Raw genomic sequence first — 13990 nt, 5'->3', positions numbered from 1 at the left:
AGCTAGACTGGTTCTATCCCCTTTCCCCTTCAAATCTAGTTTAAAGCTTTCCCAAAGAGCCTTTCTAACTGGGCAAGATCTTTGAGATCAGGCATATCCCGTCTGTCACAAACATAACTGCTGTCATGTAGATTGAGCCATGATGAAAAAATACAGATTCTGCTGATTTCTTATCTCAGGTTTCACACTAAGACCACTTTCCTGGCATAGTATTTTTCATTTATTTACACTGCAGTTTAATTTGCAAAAGCACATACTGTTTAGTGTCCGGAACTCAATTTTGAGACAGTTCATCTGATAAAATGCCGATGTCTGCAGAGGAGATGAAGGCACCAGAGCTGGTCATAAGATTGCAGGAGTGGCCATACTGTATCAGATCAAGGGTTCAGCCCAACAGCTAACAAAGGCAGCAAGCAGGGGCTTAGGAAGAGTAAGGAAATGGGGAGCAAACTGGATAAATCTCCCAAGCTTCTTTCCTAACTCTTAATTCTTTTTAGCTCAGTATGATGTGCTTTACCATTTTAGTAACCCCTAACAGAGTTATCATTCAGGTACTTTCCTGTCTTTCTTTGAAGCGAGTTGTGCTTTTTCAATACTTTTTCTGGTCTCAAGCCACCTAGGCACCCTTTATGGTCACAGCAGGAAAACAGTTACTTTGAGGTAGCAATTCATATAAAAGGTGCCTAAAATAGATAAAGAAATCTTCCCTAGGAAGTGGACATTTGTCTGCATTCATCAGAAAGGAGCCTACAGTGACTAATTCAAGTGCAGAAATCTGCTCTGTAGATGCCTGAAGGTAGATGGAATGAATCTCCCTTGAAGTCTTTGCTTATCAAGTCAGCCTTGACCGAAGGAAAGCTCTGGGCTTCTCAGCAGCCTACCTCCTCAGCATGTCCCAGCCAGCCTGGGGTCTGCCCACTGGCACTGTCACATCCACTCTGGCTTTCCCTCACCGGCGCCCAGGCTGGCCAAGCGGCTGCAGCAGTGCTGGAAAACTCTTGATTGCTTTTCGGTCTGTTGCAAATCCCCCTGTGGTCTTTGCTTTGGGACACTCAGGAGAGACCTGGGGGTGAGCCCCTGCCACACAGCATATGACTAAAAGCAGAAATGAGTTGTGTGTAATCAGCTGGAGAGGGATATGTACCAAGCCTGGTAGTGAAGGAAATTAGCAGAGCAGGGAGACAAGAAAAGTCTTATGCTAATTTAGTCATTTAGACTCCTGTACAGTCAATGAAAGAAAAAAAACCCTCAGTAAACAAGTCCAAGGGTGGATTTATTCCATCTGGGAAAGCATGCACGAAGTAGGACAAGTAGAGTCTGTAGATGCCTAGGCTTCCTCTCTCCCTTTCTCTCCTGACTGATGGAAATGACGCTGCTTACTGAGAGGATAAAAGGGGGCTTTTAAATTACTTAAGGCAAAGGGAAATTTTTCTACTACAAATTTTGGAAATCTTTCACTTGGAAAAGATGTGCCCTTTATGTGTGCTTTTCTATCTTGTATCATCATCTTTTTTTTAACAGGTAAGATACAGAAGCTATGTACACACAGATTTGGATTTCACAACAATTTCATAATGCATCATTCTTGAGTCATTAATGAAACATGATATGTTTTGCCAAACAAACTTTTAAAAATCCAAAACTCTCTTTTTATCCAGATTGTACTTTCTCCTATAGTGATGTTAATCTGAAGTAAATCCACTGATATCTGCATCACCAAAGTATTTACAATGAATTTACACTAAAGATTAAAGGTTAGAATATAATTCTAGAGCACTTTTGGGGGGCTTACCTGACTAAATACAAAAGCCTTCAATGCAGGTGTGATAATATCAGGTGGATCCTTCAGTTCGTGGAGGGCACTGAGGGCCCCAAGCTCTGGAGGGCATTGAGGGCAAGTCTGATCAACAGCTCTTGAGGAGTCAGGCAGTGCTTGGTGACCCAGAGCTGCTCTGCAAATACTGAATGATATTCAGAAGACATGTGGGTGTGAAGATAAAGAAGACATTGCTATAGTTTCACTGTAGAAACAAGCAGATGTCAGCAGTGTGGAAAGGTTCAAAGAGAGTCTAATGAGATCTTAAACTGAACTCACTGGTTTTGCTGAATTCAGATTTTGAAACTGGATTAATGTAAAGGCCACATGCATCACACTGCTGCTGACATGCAGGTGCTGAACTAGCTTCAAGTAAAAATAACTGGCAGGCAAGAAAGCTGTTTCCCACAAAACCAGGCAGAAATCAGAAGCAAAGCCTGTGGTTTGCCAACTGAAAGATGAGGGAAAGATGAGGCTACTAAAGCTGCAGATCATGGAAATTACAAGATTCTCTACAAATGCTGTGGCCTAAAACCACTTTAACCCAGTTAGCTGATCAAAGGGAAATTGCAAATGGCCTACTCAAATATCTCAGCAATTTCTTAAACCTTGCATTCCTTAGCCCTGTTAGGCCTAAAAGCCACTTCTCAGCTCCCCATTCAAAAACTAGGAGCAGAAATTCCTACAACATCTGGGGACTACCACATTACCACAGAGCAAGGCAAAGTCCCTGCTCACACCCTACCAGTGCATGTAAATACAGTGAGTGTCACCAACCAGTTAGAAAACATGAGTTCACTACTATCACCTAATAAAGAGATTGGTACCTCAAGGCATTCAAGAAGACATATGCATAGTACCTTTTACAGTGAAAAAGGTAAAAACATTCCTGCAGTGACAGCAAGATACATTGATTTTCTCAACTGCTGACAAAAATACCTGTCACAGTGACATCAGCAGATTTGTGAGTGAGGGTGCTGAAAAGGCTTTTGCAGAAACAGTCTGGCTTTTAGCTCTGTCCTGCTTCAAAGCAAGTGAAAGTCTCTACCTGGCCTTTGCAAAGCTGGGTGAAGATTCCAGCACTGCCAGCCATGAGCAGCCCAGAGGCATCTGCATAAATTTGGGTATCCAGATAAGTTTCTGAGTATATTTTGGTTCTTTCATGATGATGTGAGGTAATGAAAAGGTTCTTTGTGATGACAAGATGTCAAAACATGTCACTGTCAAAAACAGCCTCAAGCAAGGCTATGTCCAAGCCCAGCTCTTGTTTACTGCCTTCATGCAGCAGTTTTTGTTGCTGCATCTGGAAGGAGTGGCAAAGCAAGCTGCTTTAATTATTTTATAGGCGGCAGAATTGCTCAACTGGAGAGATGCCAGGGTAAATCGAAAGTCAGAGAGGTTCTCTCAGGCAATCTGCCCTTTGGTGCTGACAGGGTGCTGGGTGTGCAGGATAGTACTGGTGGTTTTCACTGCACAGCCACAGTTCAGCCCTGTCACAAGCATAAAGAAAATAACGCTGTCTTTTTTCAGCCAGAAGCATGCTGAGCCAGTAGTGTGCCTTGGCAGTACAATCCTTCAGTCTTGCAGGTGACATTCTGCTATCGTGGCAGCAAGCTCCTCAAACACTGCGACTGATAATTCAGCTGAGGGAGAGGGCCATGTGGCTTTTGAAAGATTAAAGCTGTGTATAAAAGCAAGGAGATTCCTGACTTCAAAGACAAGTAAAGGAGAGCATGTTCCTGTCATTATCACTCCTCTGTATGGCCAGACTCTCAGGCAATACACAACAATTGCTCTGACTCTCAGCCCACTCTATGTGCACTACTTTCATGCATCTGCAAATAAAAAAACTGAAAAGTCAATGTCCTGAATGCTGAGATTTGATCCATTGTCAAATATTAACCACTGCCAAAGACTCTTGCAGTCTTATGTACACTGGCATATATCACATATTATGTGTTGCACATAGCTGTGTTTTGGGGCACAAAGTGAAAGACAGTCCAACATAACCATATAAAGATATAATTCATGTGGAATCATAAGCTATTTAATTTTTCTTTTAAGCATAAACTATGAACAGATAATGTGAAAAAGACTGTAGGACCTAATCCAACATGTACTGAAATCCTTGAGAGCTGCTACATCATAGCCTCTCCTCTGCAAATGTGTGCCGAAGAGCAAAGAACGTGGCCTTGGTAGTGCCAGAGCCTTTGTAGCATCCAAAAACAAGACCCTCCACCCCTGCCGTCTTCACTCTGCTTTTGTGGAGGAGGCATCACATGGCACCCACGGGATCTTATAGAGCGCTGTCAGATGTACACATCTGTCTCACTCCCAACCTAATTCAGCTCAAGAACAGGTTGTACTTGAATCTCATTTGGCTCTGATGAGCCTGCTAGAAGAAGGTAGACTTTGTCTTTTCTGGACAAGGAAAACAAAGCAGAGCTGGAGAGTACACAGCACAGAGTACTGCATGCTGGACCCCCAGAACACTGTATTTCTCCTTGGAGTATCCTGGGTGACTGGTTCCAGCAGCCCTCCAGCAGGTAGACAGCTTGAGCATGTGATATCAAAACCACTGGAATTTGGCTGACAACGGTTTTTAGGAGACACTGCACACATTTTTTTTTTCTGTGGTTCACCTTTTGTTCTAACATGAGCAGAAATTTGAAATTTAAAAGCAAACAGCAGATTTCTGTTGTATGATAAGAAAGCAGCAGTGATTATATGTTAAACCCTTGATTAGCAACTTTGAGTGAAACTCACCTTTTCTGATCAAAGTGTGGTACACACAGTGCTGACCATGTTCCAATTTTTGACCACATTAATTTGACTTACAGATACCAGCACCATGAACAAGAAATAAAGCCATGTACTTTCATCTTTCAGCAATACTACATACAGTGGTCAGAAGGCTGTCAAGCACTTCAGAACCACCTGTTAAAACTTTCTTGTGATCTACTATTAAGCTCTTATCTCAATATATTTAAAATCTGTATTCATATAAGTGGGTTTGGTGTTTGGGTTTGAGTTTTTTTTCCCATTAGCAGCTTCAAAACTCATTGAATTCATGTTTTCTTCTACAATTCAATACAATTGCCCATAGTTGGAATTTTCAGCATTTTCCTTTAAAGCCTAGGTGGGGCTTCAACTGTTGTGTAAAATGTGTCACTGACACAACTGAGTGCTATGCAAAGCTCAAAATAAAAGATGAGTCTGCTGGCCCCAGGCCGGCCCAGGGGCGTCTCTGCACAGCAGGTCAGACACAGCCACAGAACTTGGGCGTCACCAGAGACAGCACAGAAAGGGAAACCTGTTAACCCTGACATCCTCAGCAGGACACACACCACTGCCTCTTGCTTGCAGCTTCCCCCAAGTTTTGTACCAAGAGTCTAGTTTTGCTCTGAGTCCTAAAATGCCTAAAATGTCTTGTGTTTTATGGAGATGGCTAAGAGATTGGTCTGCAATTCCTACTCTTTTCCTTCCCCTAGGAGTACACTGGGCACTTGTAGGTGCAGATGCCACTAGACTGCCAACACAGTGCCGTGGGTGTCCCCCAGGGTGTTGGTCTTTGGGTGTTGAGAGGGAATGGTTTGGGCAAAGAGTTCATTGCTGGGAGCCACAACCTTTCCTTCCACCCCTCACATGCCCCAGGAACCACAGGCACCAATGGCCAAAACCAAATATTTAGACCTCTTCATCCTGTGGTAGTTTTCTCTCTTCAGACCACCCTGCTTTGGACATCAAACAGCAGTGACAGAACTGCACATCAGACAGAAATCTTCCTCAAATTGTTTCCTCAGAGATGCATTAGATTGCAAGAAATTTGGATATTTATGGTCACTTTTCGCAGTACCAACTTTCTCAGAGTTTTTAGCATGCGAACAATGCATATCCTTTGTAAGAAAATGAGTCAGAATTATATAAGTATGGTTTGGGGAAATTTGTCTTTTAGCAGGTCATTTTAAATAAGACCAGAATGTCCCTAGAAAGAAAAGTTGGAATTTTTTTCTAAAGGGATTTCTCTGACTTCTTCTGTGGACTTTCCTCCAGGAATCAGGCATATCTGTATGATGACCAGATCTTTCAGTGCACTTTCCAATGACCCAGAGGTGAGAAATTAGATGGATTTAGAGGGGAAAAAAAAAAAAAAAAGTAGCTTGCTGAATAGCACAATAGATTTTGTATCAAAAATTGATTTCAATTTGATTTCAGTGTTAAGTAAGCAAAAATTTCAATTAATAAAAACCAGTAGTATTCTGTTTCTGCATAGTATTTGAAAGCAGTTTCTACCATCACCATGGCACATACCTTATTTACTAATTAACTTTTATTTATGCATATTATTACTAAATATGTTCTAAAAATCAACTCAACTAAATATGGATTAAATTACTGCTTTTGACAAACATCTATCATTTACTACTAAAAATACTCTCCTTCAGAGGGTTATTTGTAGCCTTCTTTCATTTGGCTTACTTTACAATCAGATTTATAACACAGATTATATTTGCTTTATTTTACACTCAATGTTTCCGGAGTATGTTTGATCTGGTTTTGATTTCCATCTTCAGACAAGTGAATTTGCACCCTACAAGTGTTTCCACAAACTCTTGCAAGAGACAATGTGACAAACTCAAGACTCAGATATTTATGCTGTAGTTAAATAAACAAATAATTATTTATTATGTAGGTATCAATGTTTGGGCAAAGGTGAAATTTTCTTGTCTGAGCTGAGCATTGGGTGTGCTGTAAGAGTCACATAATCCTCCCAGATATCTCACTCTGGCTTGCGTCTGTCTTTGAATAGTTTTATTTGCTTCCCTGTGCCTACCAAGGACACGAAAGTCTCATCTTGAGGAAGGTGATGGCAAAAGTGAGTAACTAGATCTCCTCTCTACACTTATCCTTGCTTCAGAAATGTTCTTGTGCCTCTCCTCATGTAAAAAATCTTCCACCAGCCCTAGGTGGAGAGAATACAGCAATGTGCAGGCTCTTTAGCCTGTTCTTCTCTTGGAGAAATTATATATTTCAATTTGGAATAAAACCACCACTCTAAGTTACCATTTCTCAGAAGGAAATACATTGCTGACAAGATTTGTGCTTCTACAGAATGGTAAGTGGGTTGATTTTTTTTAAAGGTTGAAATATAAAGAATCTTCTTGAAATATCAAGAATTTTCTCCAAGTGCTTTTCAGTTGTAGATGCAATTCACCAGATCTTTGACATGACTATATTGATACTAAAAGGTGTCAGACTCATGGGCTTTTTGAAATTTCAGGACTTCTTATGTTAGATCTAGGTAATCTGCTGACAACAAAGAAAGCCTACAGCATGCAGCACTGTATTTTCCTGTTTCTTACATAATGATTTAAAAGGAAGAGCCAAGTTGTGATCTTTATTTTTAACTTAGTTAAAATGACTTAATTGAGAATATGGTTGGAAAAGGACAGACTATAAAAAGAATAAAAAATGAGTTAAATGAGGACTTGGCCTGGAGAATGCAGAAGGAAAAAATAAAATGAAGCAAAGATAAAGCCTACATCCAATGCCTAGACAAAGATACTGAGAAAGTTGTGATTGGTCACTATGGCAACAGATTTTTAAATGGAAATAAAATGCTTTTAATACTGCAGGCACATTTTTCTATACAGATCTAGTAAATTAACTCAGGCTCATTAAAGTGAACATAATTTTACAATACGTATTCTATATAATGTTGGAAGCAGCAGTACACAGAAAATCAAAATATAAATAGCTATAAGATATGATATGATGCTTTTACCATATTACTGGTTCAGTCATTCAGAGGCTTAGGAGGTAAATGGTAACATTACTTATTTTCTTTCCTCAGGGAGTATTTTAATAACTGGTGTAAATCAAGGCAACTGTAAGCTTAAATGAGAAATATTTGCTTTTATTTTCTTGGCTTTTATACTAATGGTCTCAGAATGGTGAATAAACATATTAAGCTCCATTCCATGATGCAAGAGTTTGTTCATACATCCTCCCACTGCACAGTGATGGAGATAATTCCCTTTGCTCCACATCCCACACAACAGCATCAAAGCCAAGCCAGCCTTGCATCATGGATGCACATTTTGGATGTCTGTCTACAAGAGCTGGAATTCCTGCAGTTGGAACAGGATTTATCCTGTCCACTAGCAATAAAACCAGCGTATAAGATGATGTGCATATCTTATTTTAGATTAACACAGTATATTGTCACACAATATTGTCACTTCTTCACCTTCCAACTTGTTCCGCTGTGCTCGGGGAAGGTAGAGGTCAATACCCCAAATGAGCAAGATTAACAGCTTACATTGCTCAGAAATGTAGCAAGCAGCCACCGTGTATGAGTGACTGATTTATCAGCAATGGTTGGGAAACACAGACAACAGCAGAGATTGAAAACATTAATCAGAGCACTGGCACAACCCCGTGGGCGTAGGACGATTATGAAGCCGCATCGGACCTGCGCTGTCCCTGCCTCTCTGCTGCCTCCAGCCGTGTTTGTGATGCACTGCCTAATTTGTGATATCTCCTCTTCCCTTCCACACATTTACCCTTTCGGCAGATTCTTCCATATGCTTTATTTCGGCATTGCTACAAATTCAGTCCTTCAGAACAAGAATAGTTTTATTCCCAGGCCAGCAAGGAGTTGGCTCTCTGGTGTCTGTTTAAAGAATACCAACACTGCTTCTGCTGAAAGTGTTTATATTTTCATACATCAGCATTTTGATCCAAGAAAACTGGCATTGTAGAGCAGTTTCAGAACTGGAGATCCTTTCACACTTTGGCTGTTTGCCTGTCCTAAAACTCCTGTCACTTTATTCAATATATATTTAATATCAAGGAGATAATTTAATACATAGGAACCATCTCAGAGACACCATCTCAGGTCTACACAAATCTCACTTTGACAGGCAAGGCAAAAATTGTTGGGAAGAGCTGCTGATGATCATCTTCAGCCAGCTGCTGCCATGGTTCAGCCCCAGCAGGGAGCCCAGTCAAACAGCAGCAGCTCCACATCAGAGTGGGTAGGGGAGAGGCAGCTGCCTGCAAGGCACTTTCGATGGGCAGTGGATTATTTTTGCTCTGAAAGAATGCTTGTCTTTAAAGAACTGCTTTCCACAGGCTTTGTTGAAACCATAGTCCAAACCTCACTGCATCAGGAGGAAAAAGAGGTAAAGATTCACATTCATGTTTAAGTCCTACTGTTTTACATACGGTTGGATACTCAGACATCAAACTGCAAAATACATAAGAATTTTCTACTAAACATAGATAGGCAAGACATGTCTTCTTCATGTCTTAGAAATACTGGCCACCTGATTTTAAATTCTGTGTTCATGCTTTGTGCTTACAACACTTATGCCCTTTGAACCAAAGAGAACCTTCAAGCATTCTGGTTTGGTATCCATGGTATTTCTTATAATGGTTTTGTAAAACAAATGCATTTTGCACATACCTTTTATAGGCCAATAAACTAATAATTATCTTAGTAGGAGTTTTTGAAAGACTATTCTTTAATGTAAAATACCCTAAATTTAACACCACCCCTCCAATAACAATGGCTAATCCAACTCTGAATTTCTGAACATGCTAATAAATACACTGATAGCAGGAACTGGAACAATGGAAATGGATCCCTGGGGGTTCCACTGGGGAAGCTGAAGATGGAAAGAACAGGCATAAAAATAAAAAAAAGAACTGTGGAAGGGTGGGCTAAGTTTTCACCATGAAGACAAGAACCTCCAGAAGAACAAAAATCTGGATTTTTTCCAGCAGCTTTTGATTTTGTAACATGTGTGTACCTTAAGGCTTAAGCTCATCAGTTGCTCCATATTTCTAAATGACTCTTGCTTTACTGAAAATAAAGCTGCAAGATCCCAGCTCTCCTGGGCACACAGGTTCCCAGTTCCTAGGAGCTGTATTTCACTGACTTGGGAAGTTTATGTCTAAATGCCTTTCAGTATCTGAGACCATTTCCATCCCTTGCAAAAGAGAACAAAAGTGAAATAATATAACAAAGAACAAACAGAGGATTCAAAACTAATGATACTAAGAAGGTTTCAGGTTAACCAGTCACAGAGATGAATTTACAGAGATGATTTTTCTCAGAAGATGATTTACAGTTGAGCACCTGAAGAAGATAGTTTGCACCTGGCAGAGCTAAAGTGCTTTTGTCCTAATAAGAAATAAAGCAAGAAGCATGGGGATGATTTATGTAATCTTCACACCCAGAGTCAGCATCCTGGAAAAAGAAAATCAGATAAAATATAATGATGGCTAAAGCTGGCAGAAAGATGTGCAGCAGTGAAAAAAAAAATCAATATTAATATTAGGAAAAAAATGTGCTAGATGAATAAGAGAGCTGGGCTTAATCCAGTTTGGGAGCGAAGAGCTGACAAGAAACAAGGGATACACTTGGCAGCACAAGGGATATACGAGGTAATATTGCCCACTGAGTCAGACTTGGTCTGATGCTGAGATGCTGAAAAGGCTAGGGCAGAGTGAGGGGTTGTGATCACTACTGCAACAGCATTTCTACAAGCATGAGCTGTTCAGAAGAGATCAAAGTGTGGGATTAACTCAAGGATCTGCTTTTTGCTTCAGGCCCACAGATCTGACATCCAGTGCATTTCCCTCCTTAGTATGTAAGGCTCCAGAGCAGAACATGAGGTGTGCTCCTGCTGTTGAAGTGACCCCCATTAGCTGGCCACCAACCTCCCTGGCCAGGCGTGCTGGGACACTGCTGCAGGGCAGCTCCCTCTGCAGCTGGGCAGAGGAGAACCTTTGTGACACCACCTGTGTGGGTGACCCTGCATCCACTGCTGCTCTCCACACGCTGTGGCGCTGCCACAGGAACAGGGTTGCTACAGGAGAGGCTGGCTGGCCAGGACTGCCAGGGGACTGCCAAGGGACTGCCAGGATGTTCACCATCACAACTTGGAGCAGCCCCATGCTTCTGCTTGCATCACCACCATTCTTTGGGAGCATTTCTCCTTTTGCTGGCTTCCTGCCTGCTCCAGCATAGAGTTCAGGAGTCCTTCAAGCTGTTCCCAGCACTTCTGTGAATTATGTGGCTGCCAACAGATTACTGCTCTACATCAGCAAGTGTCAGTGAAGGGGTGCTGGCTCCTCAGGAATCGTGCTCTGCACAGTCTGGCAGTATGTCTTTTGTCATTCTCTGCTTAAGCCTGTCTTTATCTTCTTATGAGCAGTCCCAGCTCTGATTTTCATTCACACTCTTGTGCCGTCATCCTTCTCATAACACCACCCCAATGGTGCTCACACACTCACCTCCAGGCAGCTATCCCCTGCTCAGCTCAGCTGCTTGGTGCCCAACCTGATAAAGGACATGACCCACTGAGAGCAGTGGAAATATTCCCTTGACTTCAGTGAACTTCAGAATAAGCCTGTGGTAATGCTGATGGAGAGTGACCCCAGCAGCCCAGCTAAGGCCAGGGACAAAGACCTCATCACCTGAAGTGGGAAGCAGAGTGCACCTCAAGAGGTTGTCTGCTGTGCTCTTGTTTGCTGTGTAACCTTCACACCTGCTATGTATGAGCTGCTGTAACCACTTTTGAGGGGCAGATCCAGCCTGTCCCCCGAGGTGCAGGTGTTTGTGTGCCTGTGGTTCGTCCTGTCCTGTGTGGCACTGAGTGGAGCACAAGGAAGGGTTGGGGGAAGGAGTTGTCTCCCTGGAAAAAAAATGTGCCTTTGCATTATTTCTGTAATTTAGACAATTGATCCTAAATGTGGAAACCACGTTTTTTTACTGGGCACAGTATGTGAATGCACAGCACCCATGAAAGTAGCCTCAAGTCTAACTTATAAAAATGGTAAATACTGTAGCTGCCACTTGTTTAACCAAGGGATGAGCTATTGTTTCACAGTACAATGTTCAGAGTATTTGGCAGAGCTGGGGATTGGGTGACATCGGTGCTGACTTTCAAAATCAAACTGCCACCTTGTGGTATGGTGTGGGAGAACTCTGCAGGAAATCGTACAGACAACAGGAATACAAATATATAGTAAAAACGGGTCCCTTTTTTCCCCCCATGTCTTACAGCATTTACGTATTCTTCAATATGTTTTGACTATTCTTCAGGCAAATTAATAAAAAATTATGTCATGCTTTAGAAAGACTATCTTTTTATGATTGTTTGTCAATGCTAAATACAGAAACATTTCCTTATTCTTGTGTAATTGTACTGAAACCATGCATATGAATAAATTTTTTCAACGTTGAACCCAAGTCCTGCTTACAGGAAAACACTAACTAGTAAGGCCACATAGGTATCTATATAAGCTATATACATATGTATAATTGCTTCTTTTCTCTCTTTTAAACTTAATGATGTTAAGAAAAATTTCTGTGGGAGTCAGAGCAGGGCCACACAAATTGCTGAAGGTGAGCAAGTTGTAATGCATAACCTGGTCTGAGGTGCTGTTCCTTCCTGTGCATACTCTTGGACCATGACAAATGTAAGGTAATTTTTAAAGCAGCCTTCTCTTTCACTGTGGGCCAAGCCAGCACAAATTACTTCACCTTGCTTGTCAACCAAGAGCAAGCAGGATGGATCAGCAGATGTGCAATATCTGTTACAGCAATGTGCTCGTGCATGCCAACCTTTGAGCAGCAAAGAGGCATGGAGATGTCCCAGCACAAGCCTTTCAGCCAGATTGAACATCCTCCTGTCATGTAATACCATTTATGAAAGATGATAGATAAAAAGCTAATCAACTCCAAATTGAAAGTGTAGCTGAGGTGGACAACTGATTGCAGCCAGATATCCGTGCTTTGTGCATCCATGACTTTCCAGGAATATAATGGTTCAAAAATAAAGTTGCAGGTAGCAAGAAGCCTGTAAGATCTGGAGTTCACATCCTGTTCCTCTCCTCATACCAGAGAAGCTGGTACACTTTTTTTAAAGCCTGAAGTCAGCCACTACTGAAAGTAACAAAGTAAGCAGGAGGTTCTGCAGGAGGGAATGTAAAGGTATGAAGAGCCTAATGCTGACTTTGCTCTTAAGCCTCAAAAGACACAGATGAGCTCCCTGGGACCTATAGCACCAGGGTAAGACATTTTCCTTCCCCTTGTGTCTATTACAATGTACATTACCTTGGGGAATTAGTTTTTGTAAAGCATTTTTCATTTGGAAGTACACAGGTAGAAGGAACTCACAAATATGAACTGCTGTCTGGTACCACCTTTGCTGAGCACAGGTTGTAGGAGACAGCTGGTGAGCAGTCCCATGGACAGGGGTCCTGCAGGTGCTGATGGGGCTGCCCGAGGAACCTGGCCCCTGGAAACCCTTCGAGCAGAGAGGCTGCTCTGACTTCCACTGTCACCTGGCTCACATCTCTCCATCAGCCCAGCTGGCAGCCAAACTCACAGGAAGGAGAAATATGAAGATTGCTTTATAATGGTGTATGTGGCGGTGTCTGCTTTGCTGGGTGATTTAAATCAAGGGTAAATAGTGTCCTTCTAGCTATGGTCTCACCCAGAAGCCCAGGTGGGTGCAGGTGTGAACCACTTCTAGGTGATGCATGGCAGCAACTCATGCTAGCTACGTGTGGGTTTTCATCCTCTAACTGCTGTCAGTATAGGAATGGGGCTGGCAAAGACTGCAGGAAAAAGCAGGGAGGGGGCAGTGTTCAGTGGGTGATGGGCTTGTGAGAGAGAACTTCTGAATTTAGATGAAGGGTGAGCAGGGGAAGAAGAGCCTATGGACTCATGAAGCCTCCTGTGCTTGCAGCTGAGTCAATTCACACACAAACCCCCTGCAATGTATGAGATCCCCCACCCCATGATGCAGCTGTACAGCCCTGCAGGCCCCTTGTGCCAGCATTTCTCCTTCCAAGGAGAACTGCCTGTTTCCCCTGAACTCAGCACCAGCAAGCAGGATGCTGTCCTGGAGAAGAGTGGGTTACCTCCCACATGGAGAGCGCCTTGCAGATTTTTTAGATTTTTTTTTCCCCTGAATTGCACTAGTTAAAAGTCATCTGCAGGCAAAGCATCCTATCCCACTGCAGCCAATAATCAGCCATGGCAACTCTGAAAGGGAGTGTGGGTGCTTCTCCAGCTGAGAAAAAAACACCCAGAACTAGTGTCTTTTAATGTAAGTGTATGGGCAGGACCAGAAGGTAATCAGCTGGTTAATG

The sequence above is a fragment of the Pseudopodoces humilis genome, chromosome 1 (assembly GCF_049639895.1).
Source record: "Pseudopodoces humilis isolate 2021_Gansu_Grassland_sample_001 chromosome 1, ASM4963989v1, whole genome shotgun sequence".
NCBI classification, from domain to species: Eukaryota; Metazoa; Chordata; class Aves; order Passeriformes; family Paridae; genus Pseudopodoces; species Pseudopodoces humilis.
The sequence above is the reverse complement of the archived record's forward strand: the minus strand, read 5'-3'. Positions refer to the sequence as shown.